The sequence below is a fragment of the Syngnathoides biaculeatus genome, chromosome 10 (genome assembly GCF_019802595.1).
Source record: "Syngnathoides biaculeatus isolate LvHL_M chromosome 10, ASM1980259v1, whole genome shotgun sequence".
NCBI classification, from domain to species: domain Eukaryota; kingdom Metazoa; phylum Chordata; class Actinopteri; order Syngnathiformes; family Syngnathidae; genus Syngnathoides; species Syngnathoides biaculeatus.
The window spans coordinates 21,486,470-21,509,569 of record NC_084649.1 but is presented as its reverse complement, the minus strand read 5'-3'; the positions used below and the strand labels follow the sequence as shown (position 1 = coordinate 21,509,569).

Here is a 23,100-nt window from a genome sequence, read left to right as displayed (position 1 = left end):
AGTTGCTACAATTCGCCGTCTAAAATTCACCGTCAGTGCTACAGGCAGGGTTACTTCAGGTCACAACCGAACAGCCAATCGCAGTTACCCTTTCTTCGTCAGGTGACGTCACATACTAAGAAAGCGCAACTGGATTGGCCGGGAGTCCGGCGCTGACCTGAAGTAACCCTGTCTGGTGGCACAGACGGTGAATTTTAGTCGGCGAATTGGAGCCAGTTGAATTGTTAATATTGAAAAGTTACAACTATTGAAAATGTCATCACTTTACATTTCAAATTCAAATCCTGGTGGCACTAATCTACTTCCATAGTGTGCTTTCATAATATGCTATCATCGCAAGGAACTTTATTTTATTCTCTGCTCAGACATTTGAATTAAAAAAAAAAAAAAAAAAAAAACTCCGAACCACAGATGAGGTTAACTTTCATTTGAAATACAATGAAATAATGTTGAACTATTCTCATTCAGCGATGCGAGAAATCTTTTTCAAAGCCCATATAAGGTACTCGCATTCTTTGCTCCGTTGGAATTACTGCCAATTATTTTTAAATGTTCAGTACATACGTTGTCTCAATGAGCGTTTCTCGACGTTTTTCAAAGGAACATTTCAAAGCACAATACACCAAGCTGTGATGCAAGGTCTGGAGAAAAGTCAAGGTAATGTGTTATTGAGGTCGCCACCCACTTGCAAAATCCAATTTCTCCATCCGAAAGTATGAATGCACCGGGATAAAAGCCGCGGGATTTGCATTCTTAGCGAAGCTGACTCAATATATCAAGGTAATAAAATTCTACTGATTGGCACGGGAGTGACCCAAAAAGACCTTCAGCTGTGAGAGAACTCTCACTAAATGCTGTCTTCCTTTCCGGTGAGGACTGGTGGCTTGTCAAGAAGCAGTCGGTCTCACTGGACTTCAACACGAATCGGATGCGTACGGCGCTTGATGCGCGGGAGTACCGGCACGAACACGAAAACGGCTCCCGCGTCACCCGCCCTCCCCTTTGGCCGCGACTTCCAATTGGTTTGGTGGTTCACACGTGAACTTGGTTCACATCCCTGGCGGGCAGTGTCAACAGCAATTTTCTAGGGTAACGGACCCATAGATGCTGCCGGCGTGGCGTAAATGGTCTCCGTGTGCTTCCTCCTCTGACATGAGCGCCAATCAATACGCTTTAAATAGCCGGTGGCTTTTTTTTCACTTTTGGCCAGAGGAAATGGCAAAACTTGTCTTTTTTGTCATCGTACACTTGTTGCCGTACTGCTAAGACAGGCTTTTATGCGTGGTCCATGGGGATCCATGTAGAACTGGGTTTCTCAAATTTTTGGGGGGCCAGCAGCCTCTTACAGCTGACAAATCAATCGGAAGCACATCAACTACTCAACATAACTACCTGTGTGGCTCTTAAAAAGTTGTCCATAATGGTCGCAATAAGACGCTACAATATTTTACTGAGGGCACAAAAAAAAATCTTTTGAAATTTTTGAACACCACTATTTGTACAAGACTCATTTTATCCTTAAGAAAAACCTTCACAAAAAAATAGTACTATATTCTCACAATACTAGGACTTTATGAACAGAACTATTTTTAATAAAATAATTATCATAATTTCTGGCCTATAAGCCGCAACTTTTTTCACATGCTTTCCACCCCGGGGATTTATGCAGCGATGCGGCTAATTTGTACATTGTGTCTAATGGCGGCAAGGCGGCACTCAAGTGGAAAAGGTAACCGTGAGACCGGTGAGATATACGTGCCGAGGAAGTGACTTTTACCGGTCTGGCCCTGTTAGCCCTGTGCTAGCGTGTTACTGCCATGTCTCGGTGATTTTTACTGGTATGTTTTTTTTTTTTTTTAACCGGCCCTGTTAGCGCGGCGCTAGCGTGGCGGCGCTAGTGTTAAACTCTCCGTGTACAGTCTTTCTTTTTAAATATCTCGTCTTTCAATGTGGGCACTTGTGGCTTTTACACAGCAGCGGCTTATGTATGTACCAAATGGTATTTCCGTTACAAATGTACGGCGTGAGGCTTGTAACCAGGTGCACTCTGTAGGCTAGGAATTACGGTTATTAAGAAATGGCCCTTTTGTTCAAGACAAATCACACATTTAGCCTGTAGGACACCTTTTGCTCTCAAAACAAACATTCATCAGGGGATGCCACATTCACCGTGATACAGTTTCGCCTCAATTTAAGAGTTTAATCTATTCCATGACCACGAGCATGACACAAAGTCGTATCTCAAAACAAGTTTCCCTCATTACAAAGAATGGACATGCCAAGAATCCACTCCACCGTCTCCAAATAATACCTGTAACGCGTTTTAATGAGGAAAATGTGAATCTACAGTAGAGCACCTCATAAAAACGCAGATTGTCAAGAATTAACATGTTCAATGGATATTGTGCTGCTCATTTTGGTGACCACGCCTTGGCCACCAGTGGGCAGTATAAAACATAGACATGTATGGGACTTTGAAATACTTGGGGTCAACAATACAGAGCACTGATGAGTGTGGTAAGGAAGTGAAGAAACGGCGTGGAACAGTTAGCACAAGGTGTCTGGTGTTCTATTAGACAGAAGAGTCTCTGCTAGGATGAAGGGCAAAGTTTATAATACAGCGGTGAGGCCGGCCATGATGTATCGAGTAGAGACGGGGGCACTGAAGAAACAACAGGAAGCAGAACTGGAGGTGGCAGAAATGAAGATGTTGAGGTTCTGGCTCGGAGTGAGCAGGCTGGAAAGGATTAGAAATGAGCTCATTAGAGGGAGAGCCAAAGTTGGATGTTTTGGAGACAAGGTTCGAGAGAGCAGACTTCGATGGTTTGGACATCTTCAGAGGCGAGAGAGTGAGTATATTGGTAGAAGGGTGCTGCCAGGCAAAAGAGGGAGAGGAAGACCAAAGAAAAGGTTGATGGATGTAGTGAGGGAGGACATGAGGACAGTTGGTGTTAGAGAGGAAGATGCACGAGATTGGCTCAGATGGAAAAAGATGAGACGCCGTGGCGACCCCTAATGGGACAAGCCGAAAGAAAAAGAAGAACATGTATGTGACTTTGATGATTAAACAAAGGAACACCATTTCAATTAACTTGCAGTACTGGTGGTCCTTTTTCCACACAGGGTGAAGATTTTATGCTTGAGTATTTTGGTATGCGCTGTCTCCAAGCCACTTTTGTTCAAATGGTTCAAACACATGACATCTATCATAAACTGCTACTGCGAGTACAAAAATATCAACAGAAGTGCAAATTATTTGCAAATTCATTTCACAGAGCTCTATTAACGGGACTCACGTCAGAACTAAGTCGAAAAAGAAATTATTGAAAGCGGCCATAACCAATGTTTGAGAAGACCACGGAAATCTACCAGCCACATGAGGAAAAACATTTGGTGAAACTGCTCCAGTCAGAGTGTGTGAACACATTTTGGGGTCACCTCCGTATATGTTTAGAGTCCAGACAAGCACCTCCGAATGCAGCGAAGCTTGTAAAACTCTTTTACAGCTCTTGTGCTAACACGTTGTTGGCTTTTCCGAGGTGAACCAAGTCGGCTGGAATTAACCGCAAGTGAGTCATGATGGCTTTCGGAGCCCGGCTGTAATTCACTGCACGGGGGGGGGGGAAACGCCCGAGAGTGATAAAGTCACTCTCTCGCTCGCTCACTACTGAAACACACACTTCGGTCAACTATGTGAGCATATTTCAACGTGATGTGTGAGAGGATTTCAGTAGTGCAATATATGTGCGTGTCTTTGTGTGTTGGAGAGAGCAAAAAAATTAGTAGTCTGTATGAGAGGATTTCAGTAGTCTGCAAAAGAGCAATTCAATGTTTTGGATCAATGTTTAAGTAGCGTGTGTGTGTGTGTGTGTGTGTGTGTGTGTGAGACCATTCCAGTTGTGTTTATGAATAAAAAAAAATGTGTGAGAGCACATGAAAAAAAGATTCAGTAGTGTGTCTGTGTGATTGTTTTGGTAGTGACAGTGAAATATATATATATATATATAGTATGAGAACAGTTGAGGGTGGCACGGTGGACCAGCTAGTAAAGGGGTAGCCTCACAGTTCTGAGGTCCCGGGTTCAATTCCAGACCCGCCTGTGTGGAGTTTGCATGTTCTCATGCAACATTGATTAGATGCTCTGAATTGCCACTACGTGTGATTGTGAGTGTGAGTGTTTTATGTCTCCATGTGCCCTGCTGGAAACCACTTCAGGGTGTACCCCGCCTCCTGCATGATGATAGCTTGGATAGATTCCAGCCCTCCCCACGACCCTCGTGGGGATAAGCGGCAAAGAAAATGGATGGATGGAGAACAGTTGAGTACTCTGTGCGTGTGTGTGTTTCAGTTTTTCTTTATTCGGGCCTTACAGTAGCGGAATGTGAGTGTTTCCGTAGATTGTACGATAGCCTCTCAATCGTGGGTGTGAGTATTTCGGTAGTATTAAGTAAAAAAAAAAAAATAATAATTATTGAGTGTGTGTGAAGTGTTCTCTTTGTGGCTGAGTGGGGAAAAATATTGTAGAAAGTCCATGAGAGCCTTTCAGCAGTGGATGAGAGAAGTAATCCTGAATAATGTCTCTGACGAGCTCGTACGTCGGCGCCGCTTCGTTTTTCAATCGACTCCACGTGTGGCCGAAAAGCCACGGTTCGAGGTGAATTACTACACGGAATGTGTTGCATTGGAATTGGCTCTTATCATCAGACGCGTCGCTCGGAATATCAATGTCAGCGTGTCGTTTGCGGCGAATGCAAATGGCCCGCCCGCCCCCCCACACGAGCCCTGACCGCAATCTGAAGGCATTTCATTTCTCAGGTACAGTTGGAGCCGTTCTAATTGTCCTCATTACGCCGTCCAAATGGCTTTCATTTCTTCGACAAGGAATGTTTTAATAGGATACCGCGAAAAAGAAAATTCACTAATGCGGTCGCGGGACGTGACGAGCATCGCCGAACGTCGCTCACGCCCCAATATGGCCGACCTCACCTTTTCCTTCACTGGCAATCGCACCATTTTCACACATCGGCGTGTGCCAGTGAGCAATGGCAAAGGTCAGCACAACAATCTAGTTCACTCGTTACATGTCAGTTATGCATTCATTGACACCTGTCAGGTTTTTCTGCGCTATTCAGGAGCAAGACCATCCAAGATGTGAAATTGCCCAGGCAGAAAGTTAAAAATCAATAAACCTTCACAAGACACTCGCCACTTACCATCCTCAAGTTTTTAGAAATTATCGTTCTCGAACTTTTACACCAAGTAACACCTGCAAAAATGGCAGTTGGCCAACGTGTTCAGCAAAAGTCTCTTTTGAAAAAATAGATTTATTATCGCAATTGATGATGTAGTTTTAACAAGACTGTGCAAAAAATACCGCACATTTCAAAAACAGGATTTAAATTATGTTTGGACTAAAACATTGAAAATATGTTTGAATAAAAAGTTTAATAATAATAATCAATATAGGCAAAATACATGTGAAAAAATGTATAAAAGAGTAAAAAAATATAGATCAAACAAAATGGTACTTAAATATACTTTATCAGATTTTTTTTTTTAAATGGTTTAGACATCTGTTGCATTGTACATAGAGTGAAGCTTGAATTTGGTGATTCTTCCACAGGTCACTAGGGGGAGCCTGCACACCGATAATGGTCCTTTGGAGTGACGACGGAATGATTTTTTTTTTTTTTTTAATCCATAAATTGGATTTTTTTTTTAAGGTGATTCGAGATACTGTACCAATCAATGGCTAAATCACAACATGGACGCAACAATGCTATCATTTTTATTTATTTATTTTTTTTTTGCTGAACCTTTCATTGTGGTATTATATGGTAGCCAAAACGCAAACCCTCTTTATCTGAAGCATTTTCTGACTGGTGTGCATAATCTGATTTATGATCCCTGATGTCAAAGCAAGAATCCTAATGGTTTTCACAGCTATCCAGCCCCAGCTGACCAAAGGTTTCAGAGGTGAAATCCGTTTCCTATTCACTGTCACCTTTCCGCCGCAAGTCACAATTTCACACTGATCCGCTCTAAACCTTTGGGGATTATTTCCCCTGCATTGGAACAGGAACCAAAAAATACAATTCTTAAAAACAGTGGCGGCCATTCTAGCGTTGATGTCACCGCTGCACCGTCATTGATTTGATTTTCGGTAAGACAATTCCGGATGCCCACGCGTCGTCTTCTGCAATTTTGAAAATGATCATGCAGAAAATGGTCTTTCTAGGTCACAAATCTTTTCATAACTGCTTTCAAAGAAACTAATAGCAATCTGTGTAAAACCTGGATTAAAGGCATTCCCCCCCCCCCTCGCTTTTTTTATTTTTTTAGAGGAGAGTCGTTTTCTCACTGGCTTTCCTCAGGCCCGCAGCTTTGAGGTTCTTACATGTTGCAAATGCTCATTTTCAAAGAGATTACAACACATATCTGTCATAACCAGAAGTGCACGGATATTATGCGTGGAGGGTGAGGGTGTGGGACTGGCTCGGTGGGTTCAAGATTCGGGAGTGTGCCAGTGGGGGAACACGTTGCAGTGAGACGAAGGATTAGCAGTGACTTCCTTTAAAAAAAAAAAAAAAAAAAAAAAAAAAAAAGGGACAAAGCAGGCTGCCGGGGAATCAATCAGGTGTTATGAAGTATCGGTACGCTCCCTCGTATTAATGTGTACAGTGTTTCAATTCAATGATACGGTATTACATAGCTACCCACATGTTGCACCATTTGGCAACGTGGTTCCCATGACAAAATACGAAAACACGAGCAAAGGGGCCCTATCTCTGGAATATTATGGGAAAAATATTTATCCCCACCCCAAAAACGAGGTCACATGGTCACTCATCTGCCTCCGTCTGTCAGTTAGTCGACATCCCGCAAGTTAATCAGCGGATTTGGATGAAATTTGTGGGCAGATGGCCGTAAGCCTGTAAGGTTCACTTGATCAGTTTCTGGCGATGGACGGCTGCCACCGACGATTTAGTTACCTTCTTTAAAAAGTCATTTTGCTTCTTCTGGTAACCACTTGTACATTTTGTCTTGATTGAAATTACATATTCACTTACACTGCCGCTCGGCTTTAGAATGACGCAGCGAAATGTGTTTTCGGCATCTCGTCTGCCAATCACCCCTATTACACAAAGCTTTTAGCTTGCACATCTGCTGCGGTCGCCGGACGAGAACGTTTTGTCGCACAAAAGTCCAAAACGACGAGGGAACATATTCATTACCCATCTGCACGGGTCTCCGAGGGACAAAATAGAATTGTTGTGGATAACAATACAGAGAAGCCTCGCTATTCTTGGCTATTCCAAACGCCACTAAGATTCATACCCGTGTGACTGACGGGATTCCCAGCAAAGAATGAGGCAAGCGAAGGGAAGTAAAGATGCATTTTCGTTGCCAAGATGTTATGTCCAATATTGTTCTGCCAACACCTTTGTGATAAAGGACTTGACTCTTTTTACGTCAAGCACAAATATCACAATATTTGAGTCAAGAAAGATAGATTCAGTGTTATGGTGAGCTCGTGGTGACCCACAAGAGGGAGACATTCGGCGGGTTGTGTATCTTCAGGGGAAGGGAGTGGCTGGCTTCAAAGGGAGTGGTTGGCTGCTTGCTGTAAAAGGAACTGAAGTTTGATCTGCAACTATTCAAGGATGGTGAGAAACAGGCTACGGGCTATTCCATAAAGGCTCCGTCACACCATGACGTTCTGGTCAACGTTCTCTGAACATTTCAATCGTTCCATTTTTCAGCGTTTTCAAACGCGGATGACACATCTGGCGTGTGATGAACGTGTGTCTAACGCACGAGAAGCGTGTAACAACGACCAAATAAGATACCCCTAAAAACCATTAGCATGTGCTAACGTGTCACTGGCGCGCTGCGGGCGATTTGTCAACGTTAGGCGAGCGTGTGACTAACGGGTGAATAACGACAGAATAGCATTTTGCTGGCATGTAATTTTTACAGTGGAACGGGAACGAAAATGTTGGAAATTTCATAGTCACTTCAGTTGTTCTCGTGAGTTTGAACAGTCAGCATCATGCCGCCTAGACTTCAGCAACTAGCGCTGCAAGTAAGAATGCAAAGCCTCTTTCATTAGCAATGTCTTTGGAGGAAAAAGAACACCGGGAGGAAGAGCACGTCCGAGAAGTAACGCACCATTTGACAACCCCTGGAGACCCGACACCATGAAAACCTCAGTGATGACGGTCCGACGGTAACAAACGATAAGTAACAACCAAGTAACGCTAGAGTAACGACTGACTAACGATAGCCAAACGCGTGCAACGCTCGGTGAACATTAGTAAAACGTTACACGAACGTTCTTGAACGTTCTGCAGCGTTTAAAATGAAACTTTGATGAACGCTGGTCTCGGTGAGAACTTTTGTGCACGTTCAAAACTTTTTTTTCCGGACCGGCGATTCCCAGCGATCACTGACGTTCACTAGCGTTCAAACAACGCTCTTCTGGCGCTATCCCGTCGACCGTGGGCGACTACCAACGTTTCCTCAAACGCGATACAACGCTGACCAGAACGTCATGGTGTGACGGGGCCATAAGATGGAATCAGATTCGCCGACAGTATCTGGTGTTGTCAGAATATTTCACATGCAAAACTGTCCAGTGACGGTCCAATCAGAGTCCTGGATGGCGATAGCCTAAGTCGAATGAAGAATCCCATTGTTAAGAGCCAGTGGGTTTGTTATTGAGATGTTTTGTAATAAGATTCAATTAATTTTGGAAAAACAGTGGGCAGGCAAATCTCATCTTTGACCTTTTTATTGCTGCCTGAGCCACCTGGGGTATAAATTATTGATGTCCGGCTCATATTGATATGCGTGTCCCGCCACTCTCGAGGAAATTATTTTTTGCCCCCATTGGGAAGCCTTATTTTATTATATTCTGTTCATTGCACCACAGATGAGTTTAAGCGTTCCCCCTCTACTGATTAATGATCAATCCAAATAAAACCTGAATAATGTATACCTTTCTAATCCTCCAATTACTGACAAAGTGGCTCTTAATTCAGTTGTAATTAATGAAGCCTCCAGCTGATTTTCCAATTGAAACGCACACACTGCCGCTATCACGCCTCGGCGTTAAGCGGGAATAAAACTCACTCCGCACACTCGAAGCGCAATCATACTAATGTAATCATTCGACTGCAGCCGCACGTGAAAGCTCGAACGCCATATTGAGATTGCGGTAACTGGCGAGCATTTAAATTTATGATCGACAACAAAGAGACGCCTCGTAGGGAATAATGGCAAGATAGTGTTAAATTCGACGTCGATTCTACTTTTTTGCTTGAATAGAAAACCGACAGCTAAATCCGAACGGCACAGCGCACGGGCCCCCGCGCCTCTATCATGGAAAATCTACATTAGACGGTGGAGACAAAAAAAAAATAAAATAAACTTGGCAATTTAGTGTCACCCATCTGTTTACAACTATTCAGGTCAATTCTCTTGTGATGTGGAATGAGTCCAATGGCCGACTTCCTGTTCTTGACACATTTTCATGCATCCTGTTATGATGGACGCGTCTACGCAATTTCATCTTGATTAATAACACCGGCGACAGGCTGTTTTTTCCCTAACTTTCCTAGGCATTTTTTTTGGGTTGTTATTATTATGTTTTAAAGCTCTCTTAACTGCAGAGTGTTTTTTTTTTTTTTTTAAATTCTCTTTAGACTGCAACAGTGTCATTAAGTAGTGTTACCGGACCAGGAAGAACTTGATGACGTGGCCTATCAGTGGCGAAAGTATATAAATAGAAACAAAACAATATTCCGACCGTTACGAGCGGAGCAGCTCGTATCCCCCGGCTCAAATTAGCCAAATACCACTGCACAATGATCAAGCTCCAGCACACGTGATGCGGCTTAAAGAGACACCCGCGCGTGCACGCAGGCACGTACGCACGCTTTCCCCATTAAACCCACGAGAGTCACTAATTAAATTGGCTAATTTGATCCCAGGTGCATATCGCCCAGAGAGGTGAGCTGCTTCTATCCGGGTAATTAAGTCAAAACATTTGGTACACAGCCGAGAAGCAAGTGTCGCATGTTCGACCCCCCCCCCCCCCGACCCCACACACACCGACTCCTTTGATGATCTCCGAGTCTTGAATTTCATTCTCATCGTCAGTAAGTACCCAAGTACCCCAGTCGTTTAAATTTTCTGTATTTGGTCATCTCGGTGGATTATTTTTTTTTTTCTTCTCCCAAGTCATAATCGCAATCGGTGTTGTGTTTTATAATTAGTTGGAAAGACGAATTAGTTCCTCATCCATATTCACGCCGAGGCATAAGATGTAACGATCGCGCGTCTGAGGAACGGGCAGCACGGCGGTGCTTGTTCTAAAAATAGCTTATCGGTGATGAGACATTGTGATTTCCTAGGGATGTTGTAGAAATGCTGATTTGAAAAATCTAAAGACCTGCAGAAGAGAGAAATAAAGAACTGAATATCGATATTTACCTTTCCGGCAATGTTGAAGTGTTTCACGTTCTCGTGCTATTGGATGCTAAACTGAGTCCAAAACGTTGATGGGTGGCGTAGCTGAATGTCATTTTATAAACCATGATGATTAATTTAATAATTTATTTAGAAGTGTATATCCAAGTGGTAACCCTTCTCATTAATAATACCCAAGAATTAGTCTGGTTTAGACTTCCTTGCTTGGTTTGAATTTGCTTCTATTTTAATGTGTGCTGCCAGTTTGGCAATCTGACTAAAAAAAATCTGGTCTCAATTACTGCACCTGGATAAATAAAGGTTAACAGAGTAGAGAAGTTTGATTTTGGAAAAAAAAAAAAAATTGCGCGACAGAGACTCTCCTAACTTTCACTCACAGTCCAGACTAAATTGGGCTCCTCCCCTGAGATGCAAAGCTCGTCTCTGACTCGAGATGTATCCCTTCGCCACATTTTCTCAGATGGGCTACAGTTCTTCTTTCCTTTTTAGTCCAGGCTGTGATGTCATCTCAGAACCTCTCACAAGAAGTGCTAAACCAGGGGTCGGGAACCTACGGCTGGCGAGCCATACCTGGGTCTTTTGGTGGTTGCATATGGTTCGCAGAGCCCTCATAACGACATACTGTACATGTGATTTCTGTCGTGCAGGGGTGGTTTGTCCTAGAGGGGTTGACGTAGTTAGGTGTGGGAGGCAACGCCAATGACGTAGAGACAGTTTGGCCTAGTGGGGTTGCCGAAGTTTTTGCGTGGTAGTCGATGTCCAGAGTTGCCGAAGAGAGTAACGCTGATGGTGTCGGAACAACTAATTATGGAAACGCTTTTGACAAATGTCGCTCAAAGGAAAAAAAATGAGCAGTACCAAAATTTTCAACAAGAATGGACAGCCTATGTGGAGATGGAGGGTTCTGCTGTGTGTTTAAATTCACAGATGGGGAGTACGCCAAAGTATTCGTGCTCGACGTTGCCAATAAAGATTTCGACAAGTTCTCGTAAAGACACACCTTTGTCGGCAAGAACTGTTCACCATCGTACCGGCGTGATGGCAAATCAAACTGAATTCACGATGAACGGATGGAAGTCTCAACGCTTGCGTGAAGCTTAATCTGACGATATATGAACTCCAGAACCATCCGGAAAAGCGTCCCGCCCTAGCTGTCCCGTTAATGGTACGAAGTACTTTTGGCATCATTGGTGAGCAACAGTGTAACTAAAATAATTCAGAGACTTATTGTACTCTAAAAGTGTTGGTCTTACATAAATGTGCAAATACATCTGTACTTAGTTTTTAAAATACTGTATGGCTCTTTTGAGATTACATCTTTAAATATTTGGCCTTTATGGCTGTCTCAGTCGAAAAGGTTCCCCACCCCTGCGCTAAAAACCACGACTTGGTGACTATCAGCTCATTTCTACAGAAAATAATACCAACGCATGAATTCATGAATAGATAACTTCCAATTTGTGGGGGATTACTGGACCAAGATGGATTAAATAAAGGGGAGAGAAAAAAATGGACTTAAATAACCTTTTGGGAGGAGTCAGCGTAGTTACTTTAGCTTGCCTGGGTTGGGGGGGGGGGTGCTGCGAGCATCCCACCTAAGAGTGGACACATCAATGCGTGATGATAGATGGATGAATGGCACTTGCCTGGAGAACCAATTATCCTACATCTTCCACGTTCAAAATGCCATGTCTTGGAGCTCCCCGGCTAGGGGGAGGGGGCGGGGTGGAGAAACATAAAGACGCTAATTGTCTTCGATCAAAGGCACCGTGGAAGTCTTCGGAGTTTGGCGACCGTTTATTCGTCTCGTCGAGATGGAGCACTGAACTGTTTGTTTTCGCGCCAAAGAGAATTCCTGATGTCGGTCGTCTTCCTTGCATAAACTGTCAAAGTCAGCGCGGTAGAGCAGCTGCGCCGATGCAGACTTGAAAAGTGACTTCTGGAGGTGCATCTCAAATTTTTTCCCATTTTCATTTAGGCATACGACATTGCTGTAATTTAATGATCGGTCATTTTAGGGGTACTAAGAGTTATTTGACGTTCAACAACCAGCATTTCAAATCACATATCTGATTTTAGACAGTCAAACACTTCTGAATTTTTCCTCTCAAGTAATACAACTGGGATATTTGTCATAGCATAAAGAGCAATAAACAAATGATATCTTCAAAAAGGGATCAGCCCTCTTCTAAATGGGGATAAAAATCAGTCTAGTCACTCAACTTTACTTTTATACTGCGTGAAACTACTCCATTAAAGCTACGAACAAATAATAACAGGCTTTGAACATAAAGAAACTAAAACTATTTGCCAGAAATAATAATTATAGTGTCTAGAAGAGGATAAGTAAGGCTTTCAAAACATTTCAAAATGTCTCTGAAAGCTCTCCAGGTGAGCAAAATGCTTTGGTTTTCCCATGACTCATAACTTGCATTCGGCAATCTCAGCTGAGATTTACTTTAACAGTCAATAACAAGTAATGAAGAAGCCGCGGCGGCCTTTCTGTGAGCTGCGAGTCTCCGGGCCAGAGAGTTTTAATTGAGCACGGACGCGCTCATCCAAGCCAAAAAGCTCCGACAAGCTTCAGGCTCGGCTGAACTTTGCAACCGAGGAGAAAAGTCCAATGACCAGATGAGATGGGCCGGGGCGAGGTGTTTGGCCGGAACAACGACTTGCCACCGCTGAACGGTGGCGGTAAGACGATATTCCATATTTTCCAGGAGCCGGCATCGGTCCCGCAAACAAGCAGTGATATGTAGCACATCCAGTTTACATTAACTTAAAACTTCTTGCCCGTCGATTCGCACCAAAGCTATAGGCCAACTGTGGAATTAGAAAATTGTCCATCCATTCAACCATTTTATTTCGCTTTTCCAGGTCGGGTCACGGGGGAAGTAGCTTCAAGCAGGGATACCAAGACTTCCCTTTCCCCAGCCACTTCTTCCAGCTCTTCCGGAGGGATCCCGAGGCGTTCCAGGGCTAACCGAGAGACAGTCTCTCCAGCGTGTCCTGGGTCGTCCTTGGGTCTCTTTCCGTTTGGGGACATGCCCGGAATACCTCACCAGGGAGTTGTCCAGGAGGCATCCGAATCAGACGCCCCAGCCACCTCATCTGGTTCCTCTCAACGCGGAGGACTAGCGGCTCGACACTGAGCCCCTCCCGGGTGAGCGAGCTTCTCACCCTATCTCTAAGGGAGAGCCCGGACACCCTGCGGAGGAAACTCATTACGGCCGCTTGTATCCCGGATCTTGTTCTTGCGTGGAGTTTCTCCGGGAACTCCGGTTTCCTCCCACATCCCCAAACGTGCAACATTGATTGGACACTCTAAATTGATGGTAAGTGCGACCGTTTGTCTCTGTGTGCCCCGCGATCGGCTGGCAACCAGTTCAGGGTACGTCTGAGAAACACAAAACTCTTGACGCAACCAACATTCAGACACGGAATTTGGGAGTCGATCAAGACCAGGCGTAAACTCACCAAAAAGATTCATGAAGCCATGCTAGAAAAGATGCAGCAAGACAGCCATTTTTTTTCCCCTAAACTCCAACTTTAGGTTCATTTCCTGGGGTCCTTCAAAGACGGACCACAGGTCGACTTTTTTCAGCTTGCTACCAAATCTGATGAATACATATTAAACGGATGGGAATGCTAAATTGCGAAAAAAAAAAAAATATATATATATATTGTTGTCATTATGTGTAGGTGGAGCCTATCGAAAAGCTTTGATGAAACTCCCATAACGGAGTTCCACAAGGTCAGACCCAGACTAAAAATCGCGTATGTGATAAAGGTCTTACCTTGATGCGATTCTTTTGCAGCCGAGACAAATTCTGTGTACTCTCATCCTATTAACGGTTCCATTTGAAGACTTTCCAAGGTCGCATCATTGTGAACGGAATTGTTTACATCAAAGGCTTCTTTTGCATTTGCCAATCCGCAGTGCGTTTGCTCCTCCAACGTGGCATTCAACTTGTAGGCGAGGCTAAAAATACAGAAAGCACAGACATGCATGTGTTTCTGTTTGCTCGTGCTTCATGCATAGATTCTTACGCTTGGGCACTGCCTCACCGAGGACATTTTGATTTTTATTTATAGTATATTCTTTATTATAGATCAACTATCTGAGCCGCTTATCCTCACACGGGTCGTGGGAGGCACGGTACACCCTGAATTGGATGCCAGCCAATCTCAGAGCACACAAACAACCATTCACACCTTTGGCCAATTTTGAGTCTTCAATCAACCTAGCATCCATGTTTTTGGGATGTGAGAGGAAACCAGAATACCTGGAGAAAACTCACGCAGGCACGGGAAGAAAATACATACTCCATACAGGGGGTGGGGGCAGGTATTTGAACCCCGGTCCTCAGAACTGAGAGGCAGACACCATAACCAGTCATTAGATTGTAATACTACTTTCTTTTGGCTTGTCCTGTTAGGGGGTCGTCACAGCGCGTCATCTCAGATGAACTTTCATATTTGTTTGCCGCGGTTTTTATGCCGGATGCCCTTCCTGACGCAACCCCTCTTGGGGAGTGGAGGCCCCTAGTGAGAAGAGGACTCACAACCCCTAGTTTACCAAACCAATGCGCTAACCACTGAGCTATGGGGCGTCCCACTTGTGAGATTATAACAATATAATTAATTAATAATATAATAGTATTAGTATATAGTATAATCGTAACAATATATAATAATAATAATATAATAGCATAAGTAATGTTAGATATTACGGTATTTTATAGATATATATACAGGTATCCATCCATTTTCTTAGCCGCTTATCCTCACAAGGGTCGCAGGGAGTTCTGGAGCCTATCCCAGCTGTCAACGGGCAGGAGGCGGGGTACACCCTGAACTGGTTGCCAGCCAATCGCAGGGCACATGGAGACAGACACCAGTCCCATTCGGAATCACACCTCGGGGCAATTTAGAGTGTCCAGTTAATGTTGCACGTTTTTGGGATGTGGGAGGAAACCGGAGTGCCCGGAGAATACCCACGCAGGCACGGGGAGAACATGCAAACGCCACACAGGCGTGTACGGTATTGAACCTGGGACCTCAGAACTGTGAGGCCAACATTTTCCAGCTAAGCCACCCATGTAATGAAAAAATTTAAATAAAAAATATATATGTATATGTATATATAGTCCTGTCTGAGGCCAATGGAGAAGTTCGACCTGATGATTTTTTTTTTTAATGTACAGCATTTATGCACGCGGGTAAAAGCCACGTGGGTGTGATGCGGCTTAGTTGGAGGGAATTGTGCCGCGCACTGTGCAGCTAAACCGCGCAATGGGATTAATTCAAGGTAGGCTCGAGAAACAAAAGACGCCTTTTCCGTTGTTTATGCTCAACTTTGCCGCCTGTCGTAAAGCTCGTGTGTTTCTTTATTGAACAATGTGCGCTGTGTAGTCATGCACGCTGTGAGAGCTTTATGCACCATTTATCTAACTCTATGTGAAGCCGATGCATCTTTATGAAAAGCAAAGTAATAGGCCTCAGTCTTTTGCACAATGTGAGGCAATTAAGCTACTTAGCAATTGCCTTTTTATGACGCTTTCAAAAGAAATACACATCCCTGCTTTAAAAATGACCCCCCTAGGGCCATTATTTCAAATATTTATTGCCAGACAGAAGGGTTAGCAAGCTAAAGTTGGGAGAATTTTACAGCCCTATTTTGCATGAATGTACTCTCGTCGCTTTTGAATGACTCAGCGGGAAATGATATTCTAAAGCACATAATCATAATACTTTAATCATACACTATAAATGTTGTCGCTCTTTGCTGTTGATTGATTTGCTTGCCTTCAAATACTTGATGCAAAAAAAAAAAAAAAAACAATTACCGCTGTAGATTAATGAGTTTAAGTAATGAAACAAACATTATCAGGGCACATAAAGGAATTTTCACCAGGTGTTCCCTGCGTATCAATGATTTTAAACACGAATTGTCACACAAGCGTAAAAAGAAGTTACTGAAGGTGGCTAGCTGCTTAGCCGCTAGCAGCGAGCTCTAGCCGCTAACATTAGCGGTGGTCCACACTGCGAATGTCACTGCTCCAAAAAAAGCAAAACAATTTGTTGCTTGTTGAACTGAACGTTCAACTCGGACTTTTGTGAACCTTGCGGGATTTGCGAAAGTCGCCCATGAGCATGGTCAACAACTTGTAACATTTTGCCTGGCTTTGAAGCAGTGTTGGGAGTAACTAATTAAATCTATCAAGATTACATAATTGAATTACACATGTATGTTTGTACTCATGACGTTACTAGGAGAAAATGTTCAATTCCAGTTGCTTTTAGAAATATCGATTTCCAAAATTCCATTATTTTCTTTCTACAGCCAAGGCTTATGATTGGTTCTTGGTGGTCATGTGTTTTTGCTCATATGACCTCGAAGCGGCAACTTGCGGTGCACACGAAATTTGTTGAATACACACACACACCTGATAGTGGAACACGCTGGATCAATTCGGGGTATCAGTTTCTCGCTCAAGGTCACCACAGCCGTCTTCAGGGATGGTCCGATCAAGGTCTTGAACCGAGGTCCCTCACAGTGGCAGCTGAGATGTTCGTCACACCTATGAGCACACAAAAAAATATTGACTTTTGAAGCATTTCATGACTCACAAGCCCTCTCCAAGTTTCTTTTTTCAAAACAGTTTCCGTCAGACATTTCCGCCTGAACATTTTGTGTCACCTCTCTCTTGTAACATCTGACGGACGGTGACCCAAACACGACGGCTGTGACCACCGACTGTTTGGCTGCAGTAGGTGAAAGCCATTAACGACGTTCTCGGGAAGCCTCAACCTTCGTCCCTCGTGATTGAGATCAAGTGACACACGTGCGGGGGGGGGGGGGGGTCGTGAATGAAACGAAACTGAACGCGAACAAGAAAAAGAAACGCAACCACACGACAAAGTGCTCGGATGACCTTGTAGAATCAAAGAAATTCTGTCATCTGCAACACATCGATGGCCAATTGGAGCATTAGTTTTGGAGTGCTCATCTAATTCTAAGTTTCTTTATGGTTACCAGCGCAATGCAAAAAAAAAATTTAAGTTGAGAAATGTTTTTTTTTTTCCCATCAAAAAAAAAAAAAAGAAAGAAAGCCTTCAGTTTGTCTTTTGAGTCGTGAAGTCGACGTTGGAAGTTACGTTTCAGACCCGCTCGTGCAACACACAAACCATTTTGTTTTCAAATCTTTCAATTCAAAGCCAGTTATTGAGCCGATGTATATACTTCACCAACAAAGAAAAATGTCAAAATGTGAATCAAGAAGATTCTCTCGCTATCGAGTGGAGGAGGGTGTAATTTTTCTGTCACCTGACATCACTGGCACAGAAAGATGAACAAAGATATTTTAGTTGCAGTCAAATTCTCATACATTTTCTGCAGCTGGGGATTAAATTTGAATCGACGCCATCAAATGTTACCCAATTACCACAACCTGCACATCATTGCAAAACACGTTTAATGCCTTTTCAGAAAACGTATACAGCCGTGCGACTTCTCCTTGGTTTCACGATGGAGGGTGACGGAAAATGTGTGTTTACAGAAAATCTGATCTTAAGCAAAGAAGAAGAAGAGCATCACGGGACTGGCACCTTCTGGATCGTGAAGTGTTTCAATTTTCCAATAGCTTTAAAGAAGAAGAAGAATTTCACGTGTAGGAAATCGGTGGTGATCGAGAGCGTTTCAGTCACTGCAGAGGGCGACGCCGGCAAACCTGCGCATCTCGCGCTTAACGCTCGCCACGTACTCGACCTTCAGGTCAAGGACGAGCTGGTTTATCTCTCAGCCCAGTGACAGGAATCGGCCGCGTGACGGCGAGAGGATGGAGAAGCGCGTCCTTCAGCTGAGAGACAGGACGACAAAAACGGCCGCCCCTCGGGGGATAAGTGTCGTTACCGATGCCGACTGCCCGGTGAGGGATGGTGTCTATCTACTTCTGCGGAGCTCAATAGATGGCTATCGCTAACGACCGTGTGCGCTCTGCTAGTTTTGGGGGCGTGTGAGTGGTGCCTACAAGCCCATCAGAAGTTCATCTCATGATTAAGGTCTTAACTAAGACAGACATTTACCTCCACCAAGGACAAAGCGCCAAGCTGGGGTTTATGTACCTGTATATCACGCCTAAGTACAATATCCTACAGTAGATGGATGGCTGCAATCCACTGCAACCGACAGTAACTCAAGTGTGGCAAATTTTCCAATAAAAAAAGATATGAAAGATAATTTTCTTGACTCCTTAGTTAATAGTAGCAGTAGTCAGGTCAACTTTTATCAGATGCATAAAATTATGCAAGTTGAGGTATACTATTTTTTTTTTTAATAACTAAGAAAAAAAATATTTTCTCGTCTTGGCCATCTTAAAAGTGAGCCTCAATGTGTTCTCCGTGGATCTTGGATTTCAGACCCACTCACAATATATCCAAATTCACAATACAGCGAGACCAACAGTATTTATTTTCTATAGTTTAAGATTGAAAAACACCCCACGCACATGCCAAAAGGTATTTAAAACACTTCCATCTTGAAAATTGTTTTGGTTGGTGCTGCAATATTCTAATTTCTTGCCTGACTTCATGCAGGCAGTTCCGATTCAGTGACCGTGCGTATGTTAATGTTGATATGTTTGTCTGTGTCAATTTAGCAACCCTGTGATTGGCTGGTCGGCCTTTTGCCAAACATCAGCTGTGGTAGGTGACATTGAAGAAGATGAACGCTATTGAAGCCGGCACGGTGGTCTCACAGTTCTGAGGACCGGAGTTCAAATCCAGGTCCTGCCTGTGTGGAGTTTGCATGTTCTCCCCCGCGCCTGCGTGGGTTTCCTCCGGGCACTCCGGTTTCCTCCCACCTCCCACAAAAACTGCGACTGTTTGTCTCCATGTGCCCTGCGAATGGCTGGCAACCAACTGGGATTGGCTCCCGAACCCCCGCGACCCTCGCGAGGAAGTGCGGCAAAAGAAAATGGATGGATAGACGTCTAAGAATGCTAATATGAGCGAGAGGGAGGTTATGTTGGGAGTGTGCAGAAGGAGCCAGGTTGTGAGTGCAAATGTTTGGGGGTGAGTAGCTATGCAAGTCCCATGAGCCCTGGAGAGAATTTGAGCACTAATGAAGACAATTCTGGAACGTGGCGCGATCCCAAGAACTGCACATCACAATTACAGAGTGGGCCCCACACCAAACAAAAAAAAAAAAAAAAAATCCCATTCATGCGTGTCTGGAGAGCCGTGCTTCTAAATCAACACGGCCACACGTGCGAGAGGGTTATCGGAAGAGTCTGGAGTTGCTGTGTGGCGCACGACGTAAAGCGGAGTGCCAATCCATGACTGGCGGGCGAAAACCACTCCCCTATATGGGGATTACGGGGGGGATCATTGCTCTAATCAGGAAGCACTTGGAAGGATTTAGTTGACTCGATCAAAGATATCTACAAGGTGGAGACCATAATAGTAAAGGCCCAAAAGATTTGTCACATTTGTCTCCAAAAATGTTTTTTTCACATTGTCTTTATGGGGAACTATGCTGTTGTTTTGGGTTGTTAAAAAAAAAAAAAGAAAAAAAATGCCCACATCTATGGAGAAAAAAATACTATTTTGTAATTAATGGATTGTTAAAGAGAACAAGAAATTTTCAATTTTCACACGGGGACTGACCGCTAGTAGCAATTTGCAGGGGGAAAAAATATACAATATTTTGGGGGGTTTTTTTTGTATTCTCGATGTCCTCAACAGCATTTTGGCTCACCTTAAGTGCAACTCATACGGCCATGTTAGCCGGTGTGACGGTCTGAGCGCTCACGGTGCTGAAAAGTCTCCTAGTGATTAATGCGCATGTTAGACGAGTGAAATTTGAATGACTGGACCAATCGTGTTCATCGGCTAAGGCTAATGCTTGTACCCTAAAATTTGAGTTCCTTGGATCCTTTACAGTGGAGAACTTTTTTCCAAGAATTCTTTCCGTGAAGGCCGTAGTTCCTCAACAAATTCAAATTCTTCAGGGAAAAAAGTTGCCATCTTGTGAGAATAACGTGTTATTTCCAAGAAAGACAAAAGTTAGACAGTTTACAAGAATTAAGACACATTTTGCCGGGGTAAAAAGTTGCAATCTAAGAATATAGTTTTACTTTTCCAAGATAGTCATAACATTATGATATCAAAGTTAAGTTGATTAAAAGAAGAACATCATGCAGTATTTATACGAGAGAATTTAACAAATGCAGCAACCTCTGATTATATTACGCCTTTTATTCAGGTGCTGAAAAGTCTCCTTGTGATTAATGCGCATATATTTTGTAAACTTCTGGCCAGTCTGAAACAACATCACCCGTTCTTCAATATGTGCCATTCGACAACTTGTCGCCGAGCGTTCGTGTTCGCAATGGATGTTTGTAACGTACATTTACGTGTATATCTTTTTATCAACATTGTTTTAAGGTTTTGGTTAGGGTATGGTTATAACGTATGTTCGCTCCCTCTAAAGGGAACTATGAGTCCGGGTGATTTCCCAGTAAGCGTCTGCTACGTAACCAGACTTCCCCTGTTGGTAACGCATGCACATTAATCACAAGGAGACTTTTCAGCACCTGGGAGCGCTCAGACCGTCACACCGGATAAAAACAAGTCCCAACTGCCTCTGCAAGGACTTCCGTTACTATGACACCACATTTAATGTTCCGTCACTAACCAAAACTAGCAAGGAAGTTCAGTACTCGAGCTAAAAAGCCTGCTCAGAAGAAGGGGAGGGGGGGGGGGGTTCTCGTAGAATCCACATTACGCTGACTGAAAGCCTTCCGGCTCAATGTCACGCAGAACTGGCTGCTAAGTTTTGCAGTGGGCGGAGAAGCTCGTGTGTTTACGCAGGACGAAGCTTTGTCACGTCAAAATGTTTTCCCAAGACGCCCGCCGTCATTTTTGAGATAAATCTGTCATGTGCCATCACCCGGCTCGACAGGATGCATAATGGTTAAGGTCATTTTTCTCATCCTGTAACATCTCCAGGGCAAGATGTACATAATGTAGTACATGGCTGCTTTCAATTTCCCTAGCGGGAGTTTGCCAAAGAACCCAGCTATGGAATTTGCCCCAAGCTTGCTACTCCACACCATAACGGCAGACATCCTGTTCAATATCAGACGTGGGTCCTTGAGAATTTAAGATTTGTGTCTAATTATTAGATACGGCCACCAAATTTCATGTTGATTTTTGAAATTGGTGTGCCACAGCTGAGTCATTGAGAGTTTTAAGTGAGGTTTCTGGAGATGAGGGGGTGAGTTTATGGGACCACGAAAATACAGTAACCCCCGAAAAGTTATTGTTATAATAGCTTAAAGCCAACAAATGACAAATCCCAAAATGATTTATCATTCCAAACGCATCTTAAACGATTATGCTTAAAAAAAATAGCTAAAATAGTACAGCAGCACCTCTACTTACAAATGTCTCTAGTAATGAAAAATTAAGGTTCCAAAACCCCTCCTTGGAAAAATATTGGTTCTCGTTACAAAGGAAATTCAGGATACGAATGGAAAAAATGGGCGCTCGATTCGCAACCCCCAGATTCCACTGAAAGTAAACATCCGGTATCTAGGTTTGTGTGATGTGATGAAGCTGCTCTCCCATTGGCTATTGCCGTAGCATGTTCCTGGCACCACAGTGGGGAGGAGGGACGTCAATCTTTACTCATGATGCTTTTTGTTTACCTTGGACACTAGACTGTCACCGAATCACACATTGGAAAAGTACAACTTTTGAAAGTTTTTCCATTCGTTTATTCATCTTTCTTACTAACAAACTTGAGTGGAATAAAATGATGCGTATGTGTACATTTGTACGTATGTTTTGCTCAGCTGTCAAACGTTTACCAACTCCTCTGTCCCCCATGATGCCTTTTGGTCGTCACTTACCCATCTCTCTGTATAGTTGCTTAATGCAAAAGGTAAATGAAAATAATTCGTATTATTCTTTACATTATGTACTTTGAATGCTGTGGCAGGGGGATTGGAACGGATTAACCTATTTACATGTAAAATGCGCTTCTACTTACAAAAAATTCACCTTACAAAGTGACTTCCGGAACAGATTAATTCTATAAGTAGAGGTACCACTGTAAATGAAGAATAGAAAAAGCGGCAAAGGCGCACATATACATATGGTGAACACTTTCTATATTAACAACCCAGGCTAAATTGTGCTCCTCCAACATACAAAGGTCTCACCAAGTACTAAAACTGCATGTTGTGACGTTTGTGCACTTTAGAAACAGTTAAAAAAAGAATAATAATAAATAAAAAACACGCGCATGTTCCATAGAAAAATGAAAACTACAGGTTTTTTTGCTTACAGCTCCTCAAATGGAGAAAATCCCGGGTTGTAAATGTCATTTATTGCGCTCATATAAACAATAATGCAGTTCACATGCAGCACCTTCAGGATACGCAGTAATGAACCACGGAGGCCTTACAGCACACTCCACTCTCAGCCATCAGTCGCTGACATTAACTCAAACGAACGCCCGCATGAGGTTAACCACAGATTATGATAAATATGACTCGAAACAACGGGAATGAATGTCAATGGCTGCGCCCACTTTCA

General features: G+C 43.4%; 1 protein-coding gene and 1 long non-coding RNA gene across 1 annotated transcript; one reads left to right on the top strand and one right to left on the bottom strand.

Annotated features, from left to right (window-relative positions):
• The window catches only part of igsf21a (immunoglobin superfamily, member 21a), a 300,524-nt gene that overhangs the window by 213,546 nt on the left and 63,878 nt on the right, over positions 1–23,100 (bottom strand).
• Positions 10,103–19,404, top strand: LOC133507975 (uncharacterized). Its single transcript, XR_009796952.1, has 3 exons — positions 10,103–10,163; positions 13,372–13,657; positions 19,155–19,404. It is a non-coding gene; the product is annotated as an uncharacterized LOC133507975 (long non-coding RNA).